The following is a 21,418-nucleotide window of genomic DNA, read 5'->3' as shown; positions in this document are numbered from 1 at the left end:
CTGGCTACTCTCTGTAGAAAGAGTGGATTGCTCTTTTGATCTGCTTTTCTGTGTAGACGCTATCTGTCAACAGAAGTTTTTCCAGAGTTTCTCTGTTGACAGCAACCTCTCATTTCACCCTTTTATGACATCCTTCATTTTCATTCTTCTTCCATTTGGATAGAAGGTTGGATAGATAATCCTAAACAGCACAGATTAAATCTAGCCATACAAGGTCATATATTCAGCTGTCATAAACTGGCATAACTCTTTTGACTTTCAGTCTAATGATCTTGAACAAAGATAACACCTGGAATTATTGATATGGGTTGTTGTTTAACAGTGCAAGGTGATATGACAAGTTACATGGGACACATGCAAGCCTGAGAGGAAATTAAACAGCAGAGTTTACCCACAGAGAATTCAAAACAATACAAAACATATCCTTGACTGGAATAGCATGATTCAATATTTGATAAGTTGAATTGGAAGTCACACACTTCCAATAACACTTCCTACATACAGATCAACTCACAGCTGATAGCATGAAAATCTTTACAAAAACTCTCTGTGTCCTTTAAAGGAAATATTCTGAACCGCATTTTACAGATGGGTGAACTGTGACAAAGATTAGATGAACCAGCCTTCAGTGAAGATATTTGGGCAAAGGATCTGGGCAAATGTTCATGACAGAGTATAACATATGCACCTAAAAATGTTAGTACACTAGCAAATACTTTCGTGACAGTGATATAGTAAAGTTTCCATTTGAGCATGCTGTTCAAATAGTTCTGTGTTTAATATATCTCTATATTCTTTCCAGTTACCACATAACTATTTCCAGTGATACTGCTGTGTCTCAGATACTGCAACGTGGCAGACATTGCCAAATGATGACTTTTTAGTGTCAGCCACGGTGCCCCTTTTGTATTCAAAAAGACTGTTTTCTGCAGATGAGAGACATATGTGCCTTTTGCAACTCTTCTTAATAAAGTTGCCCAAAAATAAAACCAAAACAGAATGAATGGGTGTCCAAAATACTGTGCTTCAAAGAAATCATGTGTCCTCTGCAAAACATGAAGAAAATATGATGACCTATGATCTATGTCATACTGAAAATGAATATGCGCATTAACTGAAACCTCATAAAATACATATTAAATTGCTTCACGTGCTTTTACTGTGAAAAAAGTTCTTATTGTATATACAGTTAGTTGTGGGAACAGATGGTGAAAAAGTGAGGTCCATTAAAATAATGTATTATGTTGCCAAATGATTGTTTCCTCTAACAAGGGAGTCTTTAAACCATGTAAGGCTCAAAGAATTATAAGACAACTTCAGTATTTCAAATGATTCATTAATGGCTCAACACATCCATAAGACATATCTAGATAATGCATCCATATATATATATATATCCATTAGTTACAGAGAGGAAGACGTGTTAGTCTGTTTTAGCAAAAACAAGGATTTCTGTGGACCTAAAAGGCTAACAGATTTATTTGGGTGTAAGTTTTCTTAGGCTGGAACACAGTTTGTTAGATGCATGAAGTGGAACCTTCAGTTTGGTGGGTATATATACAAGTTGTAACGCTTCAGCAAAAGGGACTTCAGAGTGAAAGTGAAGCTCTGGAATTCAACATCTTTATTAATTATGTGGATGAGGGAATGGATTGCACCCTCAGCAAATTTGTGGGTCACACAAAGGTAGGAGAACAGGTAGATACATTTGAGGTTAGGGATAGGGTCCAGAGTGACCTAAATAAACTGGAGGATTGGGCCAAAAGAAATCTGATGAGGTTCAACAAGAATAAATGCAGAGTCCTGCACTTTGGATGGAAGAATCACAAGCATTGTTACAGACTGGGGAACAAGCAGCTAAATAGCAGTGCAGTAGAAGAGGACCTGGGGATTACAGTGGATGAAAGGCTGGCCATGAGTCAATAGTGTGCCCTTCTAGCCAAGCAGGTTAATGGCATATTTGGGTGCATTAGGGTCAATATTTCCAGCAGATCTAAAGGAGTTATTATTCCTCTTTATTCAGAACTGGTGGGGCCACATCTGCAATATTATGTCCAGTTCAGCTCTCCCACCCCCTACACTTCCAGTATAGAGAGTGTGTGGATACATTGGAGAGGGTCTAGTGGAGGGCAACAAAAATTATAAGGGGGCGGTAGCACATGACCTATAAGGAGACAATGAGAGATTTGGGTTTTTTTTGGTTTGCAGAAGATTGAGGGGCGATTTGATAGCAGCCTTCAACTTCCTGAAAGGGGGCTCTAAAGCGGATGGAGAGAAACTGTTCTCAGTAGAGATGAATGGCAGAACAAGGAGCATGGTCTCAAGTTACAGTGGAAGAGGTGTAGGTTGTATATTAGGAAAATACTCTTTCACCAGGAGGAAGGTGAAGCACTGGGATGCTTTACCTAGAAAGGTGGTAGAATCCTGGAGGTTTCTAAGTCCCAGATTGACAAAGTCCTGTCTGAGGGTTTTAGAAAGGGTTGATCCTGCCTTAGGCAGCTGGGCTGGACTTGATGACCTCCTGAGGTCCCTTCCAGCTCGGAGATTCTCTGATTCTATAAGTCTATGAATTCATATGAAAACTCGACACTATCAGACTAGCTCTGAATAGAGAGTGGGAGTGACTACCTCACTACAAAAAGTAATTTTCCCTCTTTTGTTATTCACTCCTTTTCAACAACTGTTGGGAATGGATCACATCCACCCTGCTTCAATAGTACTGGTCCTCCACTAACACACTTATCTTTGCAGGTGTAATACATCCATCTTTACACAAAAATGTCATTAATTTCAAGCCTTTTATTTGCTATGTTGGGCTTTTCTGAAGTTGAGAGCGTGAAATGAGGTTTTGCTTTTTGAGCAATGTTTAATTAAGGCAACTCTCTCAGCCAAAATTTCAAAAAATGTAACCAAACACAAACAATTGCTCATCCATCATTCACATGAAAAAGAGAACCTGTGGCTTTTCCCTTGGATGTTTGCTGATACATGTATGCACTTTTTAAACTTTTCCATAAAAAGTAACTGGGGGGTTTTAAAAACCCTTGAGGTTTTTAAGTCCTGGCTGGACAAGGTCCTGGCTGGGATGACTTAGTAGGGGTTGATCCTGCTTGAAGCAGGGGGCTGGACTAGATGACTCCTGAGGTCCCTTCCAACCATATGATTCTGTGAAATATTTTTGTTGATAAAGAGTTCTTTTGCTGGAAGGACAAAGACAAATTTCTGTGAAAGTGACAGAATATTTAAGCAACAAAATGGATTATAATGGGACAATCTAAAAAGTTAGCACATGAATAAGTCTTTATAGGATCAGACCAAAAGTGTGGCCGTAAATAAGCATTATTGCATCACTGCATTTTTCATTTTGTTTTTTAAGATCAAATTTTACACTGAATTAAAACTGCATTTTGATAAGGCCCCACACCTGAAAACGCTTACACACATGAGCAGGGTCACTGAAGTCAATAGGAGTACGCAGGTACATAAAATGAGGCATGTATGTCAAACTTTGCAGGAAAAGGGCCTTAGTTGTCATTTTTTGTTTGTTTGTTTGTTTTGTTTTTTGGTAAAACTCTCTCTGGGACAATATGTCAGGTAAGAACTAAGAGTTTGCTAACCTCTTTCCCCGTAAGTAATATGGCATTTACTAAAAGATAGATGCACACTATTTAGTCTTAAATGAACAGAATTCATACATCACCAAAATCCTCATAGCTGCACCTGTATCTAGAAAGCTACTTTGAAAGACATGTCAGCCAAAATGTCAGGGAACATAAGTAAAAGTTGTGTGCTATGTAGGAGGCCCCAACATGCAACCCTTGCTCATATGAGTAATCCAGATGTCCAAGGGGCTATTCATGCAAGGAGAGGCCCATAGGCCCTAATTCAGTAAAGCATTTACACATATTCTTTGGAACTTAAGTACACATTTAAGTGCTTTGCTGAAAAAGGATGTGCTGGTGAGTTGGGGCCTTGCATAACAGGGATTACTCACACAACTAAAAGCTGTGGTATCAGACACTGAAGTAACCAGACATCATGTGATAACAGCTGACTGCAACATTCAGAGGAAAATAACTCTTGTTTCTGACTAAGGCTAAGGACTAACAGAAGTAAGACTATAATCCAGGTTCTAAAATGACAAAGATCTTATTAAGATGTGAACGTAAGAATCGGGATTAAAACTATGTAGACATCCAGAAAGTGTAGGTGTGTTCTTATTCTACCTATATTCAATGCAGGTACTTAGGTTCTGTCAATCAGGCCACTGACATATATTTAACTCCTCTCTCTTGAACCTTCAAGGATTTGAACATCTGTAATTATAAAGGAACAACATGGTTCAGTGTGGCTGAAAGAAGTAAATAAGTTGCATTATATTTTATGTGTGCAGTATCTTTGATCCAAAAAATACTGGGATTTCACAGAGAATTTAAAACACTATCAATCAACAATATGTAACAGGCTGCAACACACAAACCCCTTAGTTTATAATTTTGTATATTATTACATCCCTCTAACTGTAAAAGCTAATTTTATTTTGCCTTTGAAATGTCAATTTTGCTTGGAACTTTTTTATGCCAAGACTTAGAGCAAATGTTTATAGCAACTGAAAATAAGAATTCATTATGGAGTCCAAAATAGATTCTAGTCCTTACTGATGCTTATAAAATGACTATTGTACTAGCTTTATTTAGCTACTCAGTGAGTGCAGTTTCATTTTGTAATCTATTTCGCTATGCATCTCTGCCTTCATATGCGTGTAAGGTGACCATCCATCCCATTTTCCCCAGGACAGTCCCTTATTTAAGCTGTCTCACAGGCATCCTGATGTTTTAAAGAAAATGGGATAATTTTCCCATAATTTGTGGGGCTCTGTTTCCTGACACACAGTGTCTCACGGCAGCAGATTTTGCTGCCAGGCAGCCTCACTGTAGGGCATCTGCTCAGTTCCCTGACATCTTGTGCCTTGGGGCAGCACCCCCACAGCCACAGTGCTCCTCTGTGGGGAGGCTGCCCTGTTACCTGGTGCTGTGTGCCTTGGGGCAGCAGCTGCTGATGCAGGGGAGTTCCTCTGTGGGGCAGCTGCCTTGTTCCCTGGTGTTCCACACCTAGGAGACACAACTCCCACTACCAGGCAGCCCTCCATGGGATGGCTACCTCATTCCCTGGTGCCCCATGCTTCAGCGAGGCAGCTCCTGCTGCAGGGAAGCTCCTCCGTGGAGCAGCTGCCCTGTTCCCTGCCTCTGCCCCTCTCCCCTCCACTAGAAGGCTGTGAAGCCCCTATTCTCAGCGCCCCAGAGTCCCCATCCTCTGCTCTCCCTCATCAGGGGGATGTGGAGCCTGCGTCCCCAATGCCTTGCTATAAGGCAGCATTCGCCATTGCCAAGAGCCCTAACATAGGAGGGCATCTCCAGAGGCGGGTGTCCCGTACTTGCCATAGCGCTACGTGTAGGTAGTCCGTTGTGTCCAACGATGATGTCTTGAGCTTACACAAGCTCATCGGTTGTGGACTCGCATGTGGTTTTTTAACTCCCAGCTGAGGCATGTTGGCCATTTTGGTTGGGACAAGCAATTTTAGGGACACCTTTTCTAGTCCCCTCCCTCATTTTGAGTGTGAGCAGTGCTGTTCCTAAAAAGGCCTGCTCAGTTGCCTGGGATGTTGCCGAACTCCTCTGTCGTCCCGGGGTCAGAGTCAAGCGACAAAGTCCACAGGCCACCTACGTGCAGGTTTGGAGCTATGACTCCCAGTGGTCACCTCCACCTGTCGCTTCGCCCCTCCCCCATCGCCGTAGGACTTTGAGGTAGACGGAAGTGATGAGAATGTGCAAAGAACCTGTGCAGGAGAATGTTTAAAGTGGAAAAGCCATTGCACAGGGGCAGTTCCACTCTCTCGACCTCAGAAGCCTGGTTCCAGTGGTACAAAAAGTAGTCACGGCTGGTACTTCCTAGGCTGCAGTGGATGGCCATGCCGTCATTGGTGCCTTGTCACGCCCTTCTCTCTCCACAGAGCGTTGCAGAATCGCCTTCAAGGTTGCTGGAACTTGCTGTTGATCTCATCCAGCCAGTCTACCAGGGCTGACTTTGCATGCTGGGATAGGCATTTCCCTATCTCACTGCAGGTTTCAGACCTGCTGGCTACCCTCACCTGGTTTATCCCACCTGTCGAAGCGGTTTATCGGAGTGTGGCCACTGCATGCTACAGCTTCTTGGAGCCACAGGTGAGAGCTGGGTGTCAGATGGGGACCAAAGGTGCACAAACTGCCCCAAAGAGACATGACAAGTCTCCACACCGGAGGTGCTACCCCTCCTTGGACACCCCATACAAGCCATAGGGCTATGTGGTCACCCTATAATGTACCAGACTTTCTTCTTTACAGGATACTCTTACACAAGATACATTAATTGTAATTTTGATTCACCTTGATGAGTTATTTGGCATGTTATTGATTTCTGGTATGAATCTCCTTCACTGACTCTTGATGCAATTAGTGGCTTATGACACTTAGGCTGCAAAGAAATGCAATGCACATAAGAACATAAGAACAGACATACTGGGTCAGCCTATAGGTCCATCAAGCCCAGTATCCTATCTTCCGACAGTGGCCAATGCCAGGTGCCCCAGATGGAATGAACAGAACAGGTAATCATCAAGTGATCAATGTCCTGTTGCCCATTTCCAGATGACTCTTGCAAACAGAAGCTAGGAACACCATCCATGCCCATCCTGGCTAATAGCCATTGATAGACCTATCCCCCATGAATTTATCTAGTTCTTTTTTAAACTCTACTATAGTCTTGCTCTTCATAACATTCTCCAGCAAGGAGTTCCACAGGTTAACTGTGTGTTGTATGAAAAAATATTTCCTATTGTTTGTTTTAAACCTGCTGCTTATTAATTTCATTTGGTGACCCCTAATTCTTGTGCTGTGAGAAGGAGTAAATAACAATTCCTTATTTATTTTCTCCACACCAGTCATGATTTTATATACCTCTATCATTTCTTTGTCTTTTTTCCAAGCTAAAAGTCCCAGTCTTACTAATCCCTCCTGATCTGGCGGATGTTCCATACCCTTTTTAATTATTTTTCTGGCCCTTTTCTGAACCTTTTCCAATTCTAATATATAGATATATAGATATATAGATATATATATATTTGAGATGGGGCAACCACATCTGTACACAGTATTCCAGATGTGACGTACCATGGATTTATATAAAGATAATAAGACATTTTCTGTCTTATTATCTATTCCTTTCTTAATGAGTCCCAACATTTTGTTAGCTTTTTTAACTGCTGCTGCACACTGAGTGGATGTCTTCAGAGAACTATCCACAATGACTCTTGAGTGGTAACAGCTAAGTCAGACCCCATAATTTTATATGTATAGTTCGGATTAGATTTTCCAAAGTCTATAACTTTGCATTTATCAACACAGAATTTCATCTACCATTTTGTTGCCCAATCACCCAATTAATTAAGATCCTTTTGCAGCTCTTCACAGTCTGCTTGGGACTTAACTATGTGAAGTAGGTTTTTTGCCACCTCATTGTTTATCCCTTTTTTCAGATCATTTATAAATATGTTGAATAGGACTGGTCCCAGTACAGTCCCCTGGGGGACACCACATGGTTAGTGCCTTACATAAGTGAGTGTCCCTCGGTATCTGCTTTTAAGAGCAATGTTATTTATCATTTCAAGTGGAATCTGCATTCATAATTGTAAACAAAATATAGAGTATAGTCTTGTAAACACTTAAGCCTTGATTCTCAGATGACAATAAAGCCCCTTAACATCACTCTGGTAGCACAAGGGGCCTTCACAGTGGTCCCAAATTACATTTACACTGGCTTATAAAATCCATACACTTACAGAATGATGTTAGGAGTTTTTTTATTACCAAGAGTGTGGGTTTTACTGTATTATGGAACATAGCTCTTCTTAGAGTGAATAGCATTGATCTAAATATTTGCAGAAAAAAGGCTTTACTTAATACTACAGGAAAACATAAAATATGTCACCAACATATAACAAAATTGACATATTTCTTTTGCCGGATTTTAATCTGACATTATGAACTTTAAAGGACACTCCTACTTTAAAGAACATGCCTGTCTGCCTGATGCATCCAGATCAAAACCTGGTATATTGTTTGAATGCAGGCTCCGTGGGTAGTCCATTAACAAACTGAATCACTGCACTGTAGCCTATGCATTTTTCATAAGGTGCTATAAATTAATTATAATTATGATGTTATAGTCTTCTTTTGAAATATGCATCAGTCCCCAGGGGAAAAATGCATTTTCTCATAAGGAAAAACATTAAATCATCTTCTGATTACCCTCAAAATAGAGCTCCTAGCAGATACAAGAGGCTATGTTATTACAGAAAACTAGGAAATGCAAAGACAAACATTTGCAAAGATGGCAAAATTCTTTTTGTTCTTCTAGAATGATTGTCATAACTCTTTTCCTTACTGAAAGGCACCCGTCATTTTAGGCAAGTCCAAACTAAGGTCCCAATCAGCAAACACTTATACACATAAGTAGTTCCATTTTTTACTCATCAGGACACAGCCATCATCTGAGGACCAAATGGGCTGCGCTCCTAAAGAAAGCTACTTATAGGTTTTCAGAGACTCAGGGCCTTACACTGCAAGTATGAACCACTTTCTCTAGAGCCTTTACTGTTTGTTTTCTTTGGGCATTGGCAAAACTGAAGAAACTGGTAGGAGGAAATGTGATAAGCAGAGAAATGAATAAAAAAGAAAATAAATAATGGGGTTTCTTTCTCCTTGATTCTTATTAGAAGGACACTAGAAAGCTTACTTTTAGTAAAATGGTGGTATTGCTGTGAGTGCAAACAGCACCAGCTAAATTTAAGGTTGGGTTTCAACTTCAGTTCAAATTTACTGTTTTGAGATGACTATAACTTTATCAGATACATCTCTAGAAGGCTATAATTTGGGAGTCTCCCTGCTTCTGAGTGTTTTGTTGTATTGCCTAAAAATTTTCTTGGTAGTTAAAATTCTGGATAGTATTTTGTCTTGCAGTTAAGAGAACCTTAAGATTTGGTCCACAAACATTTGCTTCCACCTTTACATTACCATCGTTTGTAGTAGCCTTTATTTTCATTCTTTCTCTTTCAAACATTGTTTTGTTTTTTTGTTTTGTTTTGTCAACTGCAGTTCCTTGCAAATAGTATTGACAAGGGCTGAAAAAATATTCATTGGAAGATTTAATGAAACCTCCCTGTCAAAGTTTGCAAAACTTCTATAATTTAGAAAAAAAAACCTTTTAGTGTCTTCCATATCTGGCTGCTTGTAACAATATTGTTTTAGATAGAGCATACAGGGCTTGATTTGCTGAATCAAGTACAAGAAAAAGACTCAGCAGTTGGTACTTTTGTCCTCATTTGTTCAGAGAGAACCTTCTTCTGAGAGAACTCACTGTGGCTTCTGCTGACTCACCTGACCTCACAAAAAGAAAATCTGTGTAATGAAGTTTAAACAAGTCCATCTGAAACTGTGAAAGGCACTGAGATAAGCTACCTGTTAATTTTCCTGGACACAGAGTTAGTGCTAAAAGAAAATAGTCATAATGTTGTTTATGGAAAGAAATTCAGAAATTACAAGTTCTAAAAACAACACATTTGGACTAATTTTAATTTTTATCTTACACCTTTAACTTAAAATATATAACATATGTATAACTTTTTTTTCATACAAGGTCAAGAACCATGGCAACAAATAAATTACCTAAATGATATATGGCGAGTTAATAGTTTTGTATGTCCTCCCAGATAACCAAAGAGTGGTTATGTAACCAGGGATGAAGAATTGCCAACACAGAAACATACTGTAGTTTTTCACAATGTATTCCCAGCAAGCACACTTCAGGAATGGGAGTAGTGGGGAGCAGGATTTAATGGTTGAATGTTTTGTGTAACATATTATTTTTCAATAAAACTTTAATACATGCTAACCTCTCTAGTGTTGATCACAGTGCACACTTCACTATGCATGTCAGAATTCAGGAGCTGAATGAATGTCATAAGATGTAGAAAGGGTATCCATTAACTGAGAAGAATTTGGTCCTGCCAAATGATATTTGCATGAATTTGCTTAATTAGATCACAACTTTTAGAAGAATTTGTAAAGCCAGGATTAAAGTCCTGAATTTCAAAGGATTCAGTGGAAGACACAAACATGGTTGCAAACGAATCTTATTCAGGGAACTGTATGCTGAAAATAATGTGGCTTATAGAAAAAAGTAATGGAGACCATTGCTATTCAGGAAGTAGCCACGTAATTATAATTTGGCACACACTGTGAACTCTTTGCTTTTGGTCCTGTCTCCCGCATATTTTAGGATCTGCAATGAGCTAACCCCCTTATTTTGCTCACAATCAGACTTAAAGGAAAATAAACCCTTACTTTAACTTGAAGATGACGCCTTTTCATACAGAAGAGTTTTTCTTTTACTAAATATATTCATACCTAAATCATAGTTTTAGGATATGTCTATTCCACCTAGTTTTGGTAACAAAAACTGCTTTCTGGTGACAATACAGTGAGAATGTTTACACTGCAATGTAACTTTTGTCCAGAATATACCATTTGGGCAACAAAATACTTCCACCTCCATAACATATTTTTTTCTCATTCCTTTATTGTTTACTAGGAACCAGTGTAAACAATATTGTTTATTTTGTACTCAGAACTGGCTTTCACCAGTAATCCACAACGCCTGCCCAACTGGCTCTGCTGTGTTTTGGTCTCTGCTGCCCTGAAGGCCTAAGCCCCTCAAAGCTCCAGGTAGTATCTGACTGCTGAGTGAGCTGCTTTCTTTGGGGAACAAATACAGAATGAATGATTAGACTGCTCTTCTTCTGCCCTGCACTGGGAATACAACATGGGCAGACAGCTGCTTTGGAGGAGAGGGATAGATTGGTGTGCTGCTTTGACATTCCTCAGCAAGGAGAGTTCGCAGAGCTTATTATGATGATGCTGTTCCCAGCAGCTAAGGAGACAGTGGGAGAACTTGGAAGGAATCCCAAGAGGTGCAGATATCAGCTCTGTCTTCCCACAACATTGCATTGTGTGATACATACCCACAGTGCATTGCTCATACTGTCATTGATGGTGCCCCCAATAAGGAGATGATCTTTTGACAGAGGGAGCACATGTGAATACCCCTCTGGAGATTTTTGTTTTGTCTTCTTTTGAGTTTTGACATAAGTTTTGCAGACAAAAGCTGGTAATGTAAACAAGGCCTCAGTCTGCGAAACAGCTTACTACAAAAGGCTCAGCCATTTCGCCCCTTCCTTTAAGCCAACACCCTCTAGAGGTACAGTAGACAGCAGTGATTGTGCTCAGAGCCATCTGATAATCCTTTCCAGGTCCTATGTAGACATGCTGGGATCTTCCTTTTGCTACCAAAGAGATAGGTGTTGGGAGTGTTTGTGGACCATGCCACGTACATGCCCATGCTGACTGCTCCAGTGCGTCATGGAACCAGAGCGCAACACAAACTGGCCCACTGGGATTTCTTGCGCTCCTCGGGTGGCAGTAGCATCTGCTGCTTGGTGTCGAGGCAGAAGATGAGGAAATGGATGGTGTGAAGCATGAGCATGTACAGATGTTCTCCAGGCACAGTAAAGATGCAGACTAGCTGAAATTCATGCAGCTGGCTCAGGTGGTGTATCCAGGGCAGGCTCATGAGACAGTGGCTTGATGATGGCGTGCTGGAGTAGTTTGTATAGTGGTGGTACCAAGTGCCATTGACTCAAACTGTAAACACTGTATATGATGGAAACCACTTCAAGCCAAAAGGTGAGGCAGTGGTCTCATTACTCCTGGTTCCAGCACCTATGCTTGACAGCAAGGGCCAGGAGTGTGAGGGGAGCAGAAAGCACCCTCCTGCAAAAGGACTCTACCATGGGGGGATTCACGATGAGGATCTTCCCCATGCCTACCAGAAGGCAGGATGTGTCTCCCCTGCTCATCTAATCTAGTGCTCCTGGACTACTGGGGCTCCCTCGCAACGACAGATATTAAGTCCTATATGCAATCCAGTTAAATATTTTGAAACTGAACTTGACATTTGTCCTATAAATGATGACAACTTTAGAATGTCTATAGATAAATAGCTCTCTGCTGTAGGCAACAGAGCCCCTCCCGCTTATTTTTGACACGCATGTAAAAGGAAGGGGGATTTTTGTCCTTAAAAGATATAAACCTGTAACCAGCAATTTATCAATGACTAATTTCAAATCCCATGTTACTTGTAAGTTTGTCAATCTGAAAGGATGAAACTTCAGTGCTAAAAACACTGGTTAGATGAAACTTTAACTGTAAAAATCACATTAGCAAAGGGTAAAAAAGACAGGAAGAATGAAGATTTAAGAGAAGATCGCAAAGTAGATTTTCAAGTCCAAAAGTCTGGTGCATTAGCACAACTAGAAAATTAATTCAGACTAGGGTCTTGTGGCAGAGAAGTTTGTAAGACATATTCTGTTTTGAAAGTCAGGCTCACCCCTTTCACAGTTCGGTGGTTTCTTTTACTCCATTTACAATACATGGATGCTGTAAGAGCTCATACAGAGGTGCTGACAATTTAAACTTGAATACAGGTACTGGAAGAGGCTGCTGACCTCATAGATTTTGTATATGATTTGTTAAACAAATATCAAGGCACAACATCTCTCAGCTGTATCATGCCTTTACTTTGATAAAAAGCACCATTCACGTAGACAGCAATGTTCACCTGTTTGGAAAAATTAAGTCAGTGCATTGTTTTAGCAACCAAAAAATGGACTATGTATAATGAAATGCATTCAGAGGCAACAAAGCTTATTGATTTATATACCACTTAACTTGAAACCTTTTGACACTGCTTTCTTAGTGATGACCACCCAAGAACCTGACCTACAACTTCAGGAACGATTCCAAGATGGTTGCTGCTATTTTAAAAAAATAAGCCCCATATTTTCAAAGATATTCAGATGCCTAGTTCCCACTGGTTTCAATGAGATTTATGTTCCATAAACCTTAGGACCTGGGCCTAAAGCCCTGTTGCTGCACTCAAAAATCCTTTTTTTTTCTGTATAGAAGTACAGTGCAGGATGGACCTCTCTAATCCGGCACCCTTGGGATCTGCCTAGTGCTGAACAAGAGAATGTGCAGGACCACAGGAAGTCAACATTATCTAGCGGTGTTACTGACACTTCCACTGCTTACTGGGCTCTCAGAAGACATTTGGAGGTAAATTACATCTAAATAACTGCACAGAACACTGAGAGCCAGGACTGGTGGCTTGTAAGCATATTTCGTGAGACTATGGGAAATTTGGCCATACCCACGATAAGTGGTCATCCAGCTTACTAAAATCATGCTGGATTATGGATGCTGTCAGGTGAGAGAGCTCTGGACTAGAGAGGTTCAACCTGTAATTGATTTCAATGGGACGCTAGTTAGGGAAGTAAAGGCTCCCATGCCATGATGTTTTTTCAGGGTTCATGCCTAACAGAGTAGCCAAATCCCTGTAAACCCCATGGGATACTAATCCCTGTAAGGTGATGAAAATAAAAGCTGGTTGCAGTTCTAGCTTTTGATATACGTAATACCTAACAGGGCACACAAGAGAGACTAAATGAAAAGAAATAAATAGACATATTTAAGGCAGAGAAATAAAAGAAATAATAAATCATAAAACATTTGATTTTCCTCATTAAGCCAGAGAAGAGATGGTTCCAAAGTGCTTGTTATGGGCTGACTTGATTACCATCTATAAGTATCAACCTGGGGAACAAGTACTTAATAATAAATACTTTAGCCCAGCTGAGAGAGGTATAATATGGTCCTATGACTGGAAGCTGAAGCTAGACATTCAGTCTGGAAATAAAATGCAAAATTTTAGCAAAGTAATGAACCACTGGAATACTTTACCAAGGTTTGTGCTGTACTCTCAGTTACAGGACATTTTTAATTCAAGACTGGATGTTTTACTGAAAGATTTCTCTAGGAGTTATTTTAGGGAAATTTTATTCTGTTTAGATGATCACAATGACCCCTTCTGACCTTGGAATTTATGAAACATGTTTCATTTGATCTTAAACAGAACATTTATTAACCTGTTTCAAGTGAAGGCAGATGGCAAACTAGAAAATAAATAGAAAAGATCAGCTATTATGTACTACAGTAATGGACATGATATAAAACCTTCCCACAGAAAGGGAAGGGAAAACAGAGAGCAAGTGACTATTTCCACTCAGTGTATCTGTAGAGATAGTAATTTGTAGCTGAACTAAACTTTTCCAGAAACTACCAGTATTTTGCGGCGGGGGGTGGGGGGGGAGATTTTTGTGGACGCAGACTGGAAGCAGATAAAGCCTATTAAAAGGCAGTGAGAGTTTGAGGCTATACTGCCCTTTGTGCCTATGAATCTCCCTCTGTAATCTCCTTTGCTCTGCTTTGACTCCATGTGTCCCTGTTTTGGTGAGTGGATTGAAATATCTTGTTATCCACTTATTTCTATGGTAACACAACAACTGAGCATAAACACAGTGAACATAGCCTGCACAGGGCACACACTTAGCAGCACTGTAACTGAACTAGATTTTTAAATAGAAGTTTTATAACTAAGAAACTAGTAAAGAATGTATATGTGTGAGGGGGCAGGGGAATAAAAGTACACAGAGGATGACGTGGTTTAAAGGAGAGGTAATGGGATACTTGATTTTTAGGTTAGTAGTTTGAATTGGAACAGGTAAACATTAACTAGGAATGAGTTATTCCTAGTAACAGAGGAGTGCATTTGCTTGGCCAAATATCAGCCATATTTTTACCCTGCAAACCCCAAATCAGAGGTTTCAGGTCCCATTTTATTTGAGCCTTAAAGTCCAGATTCATTGGTTGGCCAAAATGTGGTCACCACAAGACTGGGAGAAGATAGGTTAACACTGATCTGATTTGTTTTTCCTCTTTTGATACTGTTGATACTGGGCCATTTCTACCTTGCTGAATAGACCTTGTCAACTCTGGCCCTCCCTCTTACTGGGACCCCACTCTTTAAATACCCCTCTGAAACCACCATCCCCACTCATGCATCTGATGAAGTGGGTCTTTGCCCATGAAAGCTTATGCTCCAAAATATCTATTAGTCTATAAGGTGCCACAAGACTTTTTGTTGTTCTCGAAGCTACAGACTAACATGGCTACCTCTCTGATATAGGTTAAGGCTACTGTCCCTTGATTTAACTTACAAAAAATAAATTGCCCCCAGGAATTGCCAGGACTTTGGACATATATCTGCAACAACATCCCCTCTCCCATGGTTACTAAGTATTGTAAAACAACCGGAGACCTAGACTCACACCCATCTGAGCAAAAGTCTAATTCAATACAATTTTGCGTCAGCTAACTTTGTCTAAGAAAGCATAACATCTAAGTCCAACCATGCTTCTGTATTGTGATAAGACAATCAACTATTCTAAATAATTGTATTCCTAAACTTACAGTCATTTGTATGAAATGATCCTTGAGAACTTGATGTCTGATTAGTTCATAGAATCCAGGAAAACACTCACAATAAATCCTGTACTCCTAAAGGATCATACAATAGAAGCTACATTTGTCCACAGTTTCCTCAATCTATTTTAAAAACACATTTCTGTTTCACAAAAAAAAAGTCAATATCCCAAGACGGAAAAAAACCCTTTCTTATTTTGTCAAGCCAGCTCAAACACAGGGATGACTTGGAAACAAAGATACAGCTCATCTTAATAGTGACTTCTCATGCCTGGTTGTGTATTATAGAAAAACAACTTTCTGACTCAAGGTGGATTCATTTAGGGATTTTTCTATAATAGGTTGTACATCTTCTGTCTGACCTGCTGCCCTAACACCAAGTGAAGAGTTTTGCCAACATGTGCACCTGCTCATCTGAGAGGAAACCAACCTCAAAGTGCAATATTTTCACAAACAAATAATATAGCCATCTCCCCAGTTATGCCCAGCAGGCACATGAAAAGTTACAAAGTCATGATCTCTCTGTGTTCAAGTTATATGTGTGTATATGTATATACACTTGTATATATATATATATATATATATATATATACACACACACTATGAGAAAAGAACCTGTACATTCATTCAGAAAAGTATAATCTCTTATCTGAAGATATGTAATACCAACCCTCACAATAAACTTAGTTAATGGGTGAAAGTCTGAAAACTGCTGCAAAAACAAATAAGGATTCAGGTCTAAATAAGAAAGGAGTCCTGTCAGCTCCACAAAAGATCCCCAGAGCCCACTGACTCATTTTCATATTCTCCTTTTCTTCCTTTGTCAGTGATCTAACCTTTTACTTTTAAAATACTACAGCAAACCAATTTGCTCCTGAAACTCTTCTAAGAAACTTTATTTAAAAAAAAACTACCTTACTTGTCAGAAGTTTGCAAACCAGCTCCCAGGGTGTGGTGTTACTTTGCAGAGGGGAAGTTTATTTTGCCAAACGTCAAAAGACGTCTGATGTAAAAACTGACCCCCCCCCACCATACACACACACATACACAGACAAAAAAGTTTCCACAAACTTTGACACCATATGATTAAATTCATCCTCTGCAGCAGCTTCTCCTTTTGTCTTTTGTGTTCATATTCAAAACTCTTTTACTCTAATGTACACAGATTTATTTATTTCATGCAGGTTACTTTGCATTTACTTCTTCTTTATCTAAGACTTGTTTCAATGTATGAACAAGGCTTTCTGTCATTTGCCAAAGTAACTATTGTTTTTCTTTTCTTAAACGTGAAATTTGTCTTCGTTGAGAATTAGATCAATGGGCTTTTGTGCCACAGCTGACCAGGCTGAACTGGCTGTGGGTTGTGCAGAGGCTTGGAGCCACCCAGGCTTTTAAAAAGCCTGTTTTTCAAACTGCTGCAGCTCACAGTGTTCAGCCAGGGGGCAGGAGGGAGCGGGGAGGAAGTGTAACTTGACTTAAACCCTTGTACTCCAGCTGGAGCATAGGTCATCCAGGTAGCAGAGTTCATAGTGTTGCCTAGAGTGGACACTCACCTGAGCTTGATGGGATGCCTCCCAGGAAGCCAGTTGTTTCACAAACAAAATCAATATCCCTAGAGGGAAAGAACCCTTCCTTATTTTGTCAAGCCAGCTCAAAAATTAGCTCTGCGTAGTTACACACTGACTCAATTACAAAATTGAATGTGGGGAAGGAGGGGTCAGTGAAAGTCATTTGTTTTGATGTAGTTGCTGTTCCTAGTTAAATGCCCTGTTATTCCAGAATAACAGGCTTAGCTGAGGGGACACAAGGGCTGTTTCTACACAGGCAAGATCTTCCAGAAGAATGGTGCCTTCTTCCGGAAGATCTGAGGAGCGTCTACACATGCAAGATGCTCTTTCAGATTCCTTCCGGAAGAAGGTGCCCCCTCTTCCAGATTCTGTACTCTGCTTCAGAATCAGGAAGAGGACCTTCTCCCAGAAGAATCTTCTGGAAGAAGGCAAGTGTAGATGTTCCCGGATTGCTTCTTCCAAAAGAAATAGTCCTCCATGACAGCAGCCTGCTGGAGAGACGGGCCACTCTAGACACCCCCAGCAGGCCTCTATGGTCTCCAGGTCCTTGCAGCCTTTAAAGCTACAAGGACCCGGAGACCTCGTGGCAGGAAGCTGAGAGTGTGAGACAGGCATCTCATGCAGGGCTGCCTGCCACACTCCCCCGAGGACCCATACTGCCCAGCGAGTCCCGACCTGCAGGGATGGCCAGCAGGCCAGCACCCCACACTACCCAGGGAGCCCCAGGAACTTGGATGAGGGCAGCCAAGGCCTCGACCGGGCTCCAAAACAGAGGGCTCCCTCTTGGACTGAGCCAGAGCTCCAGGACCTCCTGGGGCTCTGGCGTGATGAGGAGGTCCTCTGGGACACCAGCAGGCACTGGAGGAACGCCTCAGTGTTCACCTGCCTTGTCCAGGTCTTGGCTGCCTGTGGCCACCCCTCCCAGACACCGGAGCAAGTCAGGTGCAAGGTGAAGGAGATGCAGCAGGGGTACACGTGGGCCTGGGATAACACCTGCATATCCAGCTGTGCACCTGCCAGCTGCCCCTTCTACCCGGAGCTTCAGGACCTCCTGGCTGCGGATGACTCCTTCCCATCCTCTGTCACCGTGGAGACAGCTGCACCTGAGCCCCCTGCTGCACCAGAGGAGGAGGACGAGGGACCCGCCACTGTGGACGTCCCATCTGATGGGGAGTCCACAGATGGGTCCCTCGTCATCATGGTGCCCTCCATTGCCAGCAGCCAGGCACCCTCCGGTTGGGCATCACCCAACATATATGGGACCAACTCGGGTAAGTGCCCACAGTGGAAAAGCACAATGGGGGGAGGGGGACACCTGGACCTCAGCCCCAGGCCCTGAAGACCTAAAGCCCATCCTTGGTCAGGACCCAGGTTATACCCATGCCTGCGAGCAGCACCCGGCTCCCTCTCCCATGGAGCGCCCCCCGAGCATGCTGAGGCCCCACCTGGGCAGCATAGCTGTATCCAGAACTCCCCACAACCGAGCCCCCACCAGCCCACAAGCCCGTTGCCAGGATGGGCCACCTTGGACAGCACCCTGGCCCCAGCATCATGCCCCAGTGGCTGCTGTGGCAAGTGCACACAAGTCCACACGGCAGCCTCCCCTTGCACCTGCCTGTCTTGTGGGTCCTTGGAGGGGGTAACCAGCTGGGGAGACTGGGGCCATGCCACCCAGGTCCCAGATGTGGCACTGACTCCCCCCGCTACCCTCACCCTCTCTCTCTTAACAGCAGTACCATCCGAGTGCCGGGATGGCTGGATGAGGAGCCCACAGCCTGCCAGCCTCATCCAGGCTGGAGGATCCAGCAGTCCACGAGCTGGGCCCGCAGCAGCCCCTGCTGTGTGGCAGTCATGGTTGTGCTGGACCCATTGCAGCTGTCACAAGGAGGAGGTTGCAGCCTGTGCTGTGACCCTCCACCATCAGAACACCCTCGCCAAAAGATGTCTGGCCCTCGAGGAGGCAGAGCTACAGTGGAGGCAGGACACATGGGGGGAGGTGGTGGGGATGCTCTGCACCATGTGCAGGGCCCTAGCTGGCCAGCTCCCAGCCCCCCCAGCTGCTATCCCTGCAGTCTCCCCTGAGGCCCCCCTCTGCTGTCCCCTCACCGTCCCCCCAAGGACCCCTCTACAACCCCCCTGATATCCCCAGCTGCCTCCCCAGCTGCCCCCCTGCATTCTCCCCCCACTGACCGCCCCCGCTGGCCCCTCAGCTGCTCCCGTGCCCCCAGCCCATGACCCTGAGGCCCTGGCCGTCCTACTGCCCCCAAGCCTGCCCAATGCTGCACTGAGGGACCTCACAGCATGGCTTGTGGCCACAGTGGGCCTAGTGGAGGGTCCCCTGAGCCACAACACTCCCCCCTCTGGCCCCTCCGCTGAGGCTGAGCCAGGTGCTAACCGGCCCTACCTGCCGGTGCTTCTGGCCCCATCAGTGCCCCGCAGGGAACTGCGCACCTGGGGTGGGAGGGGTGCTCACAGGCATTGGGGCTCACAGCCTTCCACCCCATCCCTTGATTAGGGCCCCCCCACCGTTCCTGCCCCAGTCCCCGTCCATGTTTAAGTGCCTCTGCTCCCTTAACCCCATTTATATAGTTCACTCCCTATCAGGTTTTTGTTGTTATTTTTATTATTCACCATTTACTATGTACGTTGCTCACAGTTGATAAAGGTTGAGGGTTTAATACATGTTAACATTCTGTACCCCCCATGTCCCTGATTACTGTGGGGGAGGTTGGAGGGTGGGGGGTTGGGGTGTGCACATGGGTGTGTGTGTAGGAGAGGGACTGTGGGGAGAGGTGTGGGGGTTAGTAGACCCTTCAGCTGAATGCCTCCCAAAGTGCCTCCCGGATCCAGAACCTGTCACGGTCGAGCCGCCTGTCAGGGGCCACAGCTGGCTGCTTGTACTGGGGGCCCAGCTTCACCATCCAGCCCTGGGACAGGGTCCTCTCACATGCCTTGATGAGGTTGTGGAGCACGCAGCAGGCAGCCACGACCTGCGGGACGTTCTTCTCCCTGACATCGAGGCACGTGAGGAGACACCTGAACCGCACCTTCAGACTGCCAAAAACGCACTCAACAGGATACCAAGCCCACGTGAGTCGGGTGTTAAACAGCTCCTGGGAGGGTGTGAGAGGGCCTGTCTATGGGCACATCACCCAGGGCTGGAGTGGGTAGGCCAAGTCACCCACGACACAGAGAGGCATCGTGATGTCCCCAACGGTGCGCTCCTGTCGGGGCACAAATGTCCCAGCCTCCATCCTGCAGAACAGGGTGGAATTCTGCAGGATCCGCACGTCATGTGCCCTGCCCAGCCAGCTGACATAAACGTCCGTGAACTTCCCATGGGCGTCCACCACTTCCTGGAGCACAATGGAGTGGTACCCTTTGTGGTTGATGTATCGGCTGCCACTGTGGCCTGGGGTCCTGATGGGAATATGTGTCCCGTCAATCACCCCGAAGCACTGGGGAAACCTGAGTGCAGTGAAGCCTTCAATGACTGTGTCCAGGTCCCCGATGCTCACCAGCCGCTGTACTAGCACGTGGTTGATGGACCTCACGACCTGCAGGGGAATGGGTGCACTCATAGTCATATGCAGAAGGGTCCCTGCCCCCCATTCCCCTTCCACCCCTCCCTCTGTGCTGGGCCCCCTCTGCTAAGGGACCCCTCCAGCAGTGACCATGTGGTATCCCTTCTGTGCTAGGCCTGCCCGCCCACCAAGGCCTATTCCCTCCCAATCAGCACCTGGGGTTCCCTGAGCCCACCAGCCCCCTTCCTCCTGCCAGTGGGGCAGGGCTTACCTGGAGGACGGCGGCCCTGACAGTGGACGTGCCCACCCTGAACTGCTGCCCAATGGATCAGTAGCTGTCCGGGGTGTCCAATTTCCATATGGCAATGGCCCTGTGCTCCGGGGAGAGAGCTGGCCTCATCCAGGTGTCCTGGAGTCAAAGTTTGGGGGAGAGCAGCTGCAGATCTCCAGGAAGGTCTCTTTCTTCATCCACAGGTTCTGCAGCCAGCGGTCATTGTCCCACTCCCCCTTGATGACCCTGTCCCACCAGGGTGGCGTGAATCCAGACACACTGGTGGCATGCTGGTGGCATGGGTCCAGAAGCGCTGATGGCGTGAGTCCAGATGCGCTGGACCGGTCGGAGGGAGCCCAGCAGGGGCGGTGGGGGTTCAGGACCCACAGGCCTGGGCCTCTGTCTCCACAGGAGGCTGAGGAGGGTGGCCAGGAGGATGGCTAGCCCATGGGTGAGGGCAAGCCTGCTGTCCTACAGCTGCTGGGGGTCCATGCCTGCTGGTCAGCAGGTGCTGGACAGGGACCT

This window comes from Carettochelys insculpta, chromosome 2 (genome assembly GCF_033958435.1).
Source record: "Carettochelys insculpta isolate YL-2023 chromosome 2, ASM3395843v1, whole genome shotgun sequence".
NCBI lineage: Eukaryota > Metazoa > Chordata > Testudines > Carettochelyidae > Carettochelys > Carettochelys insculpta.
Note: the sequence above shows the minus strand (reverse complement) of the source record.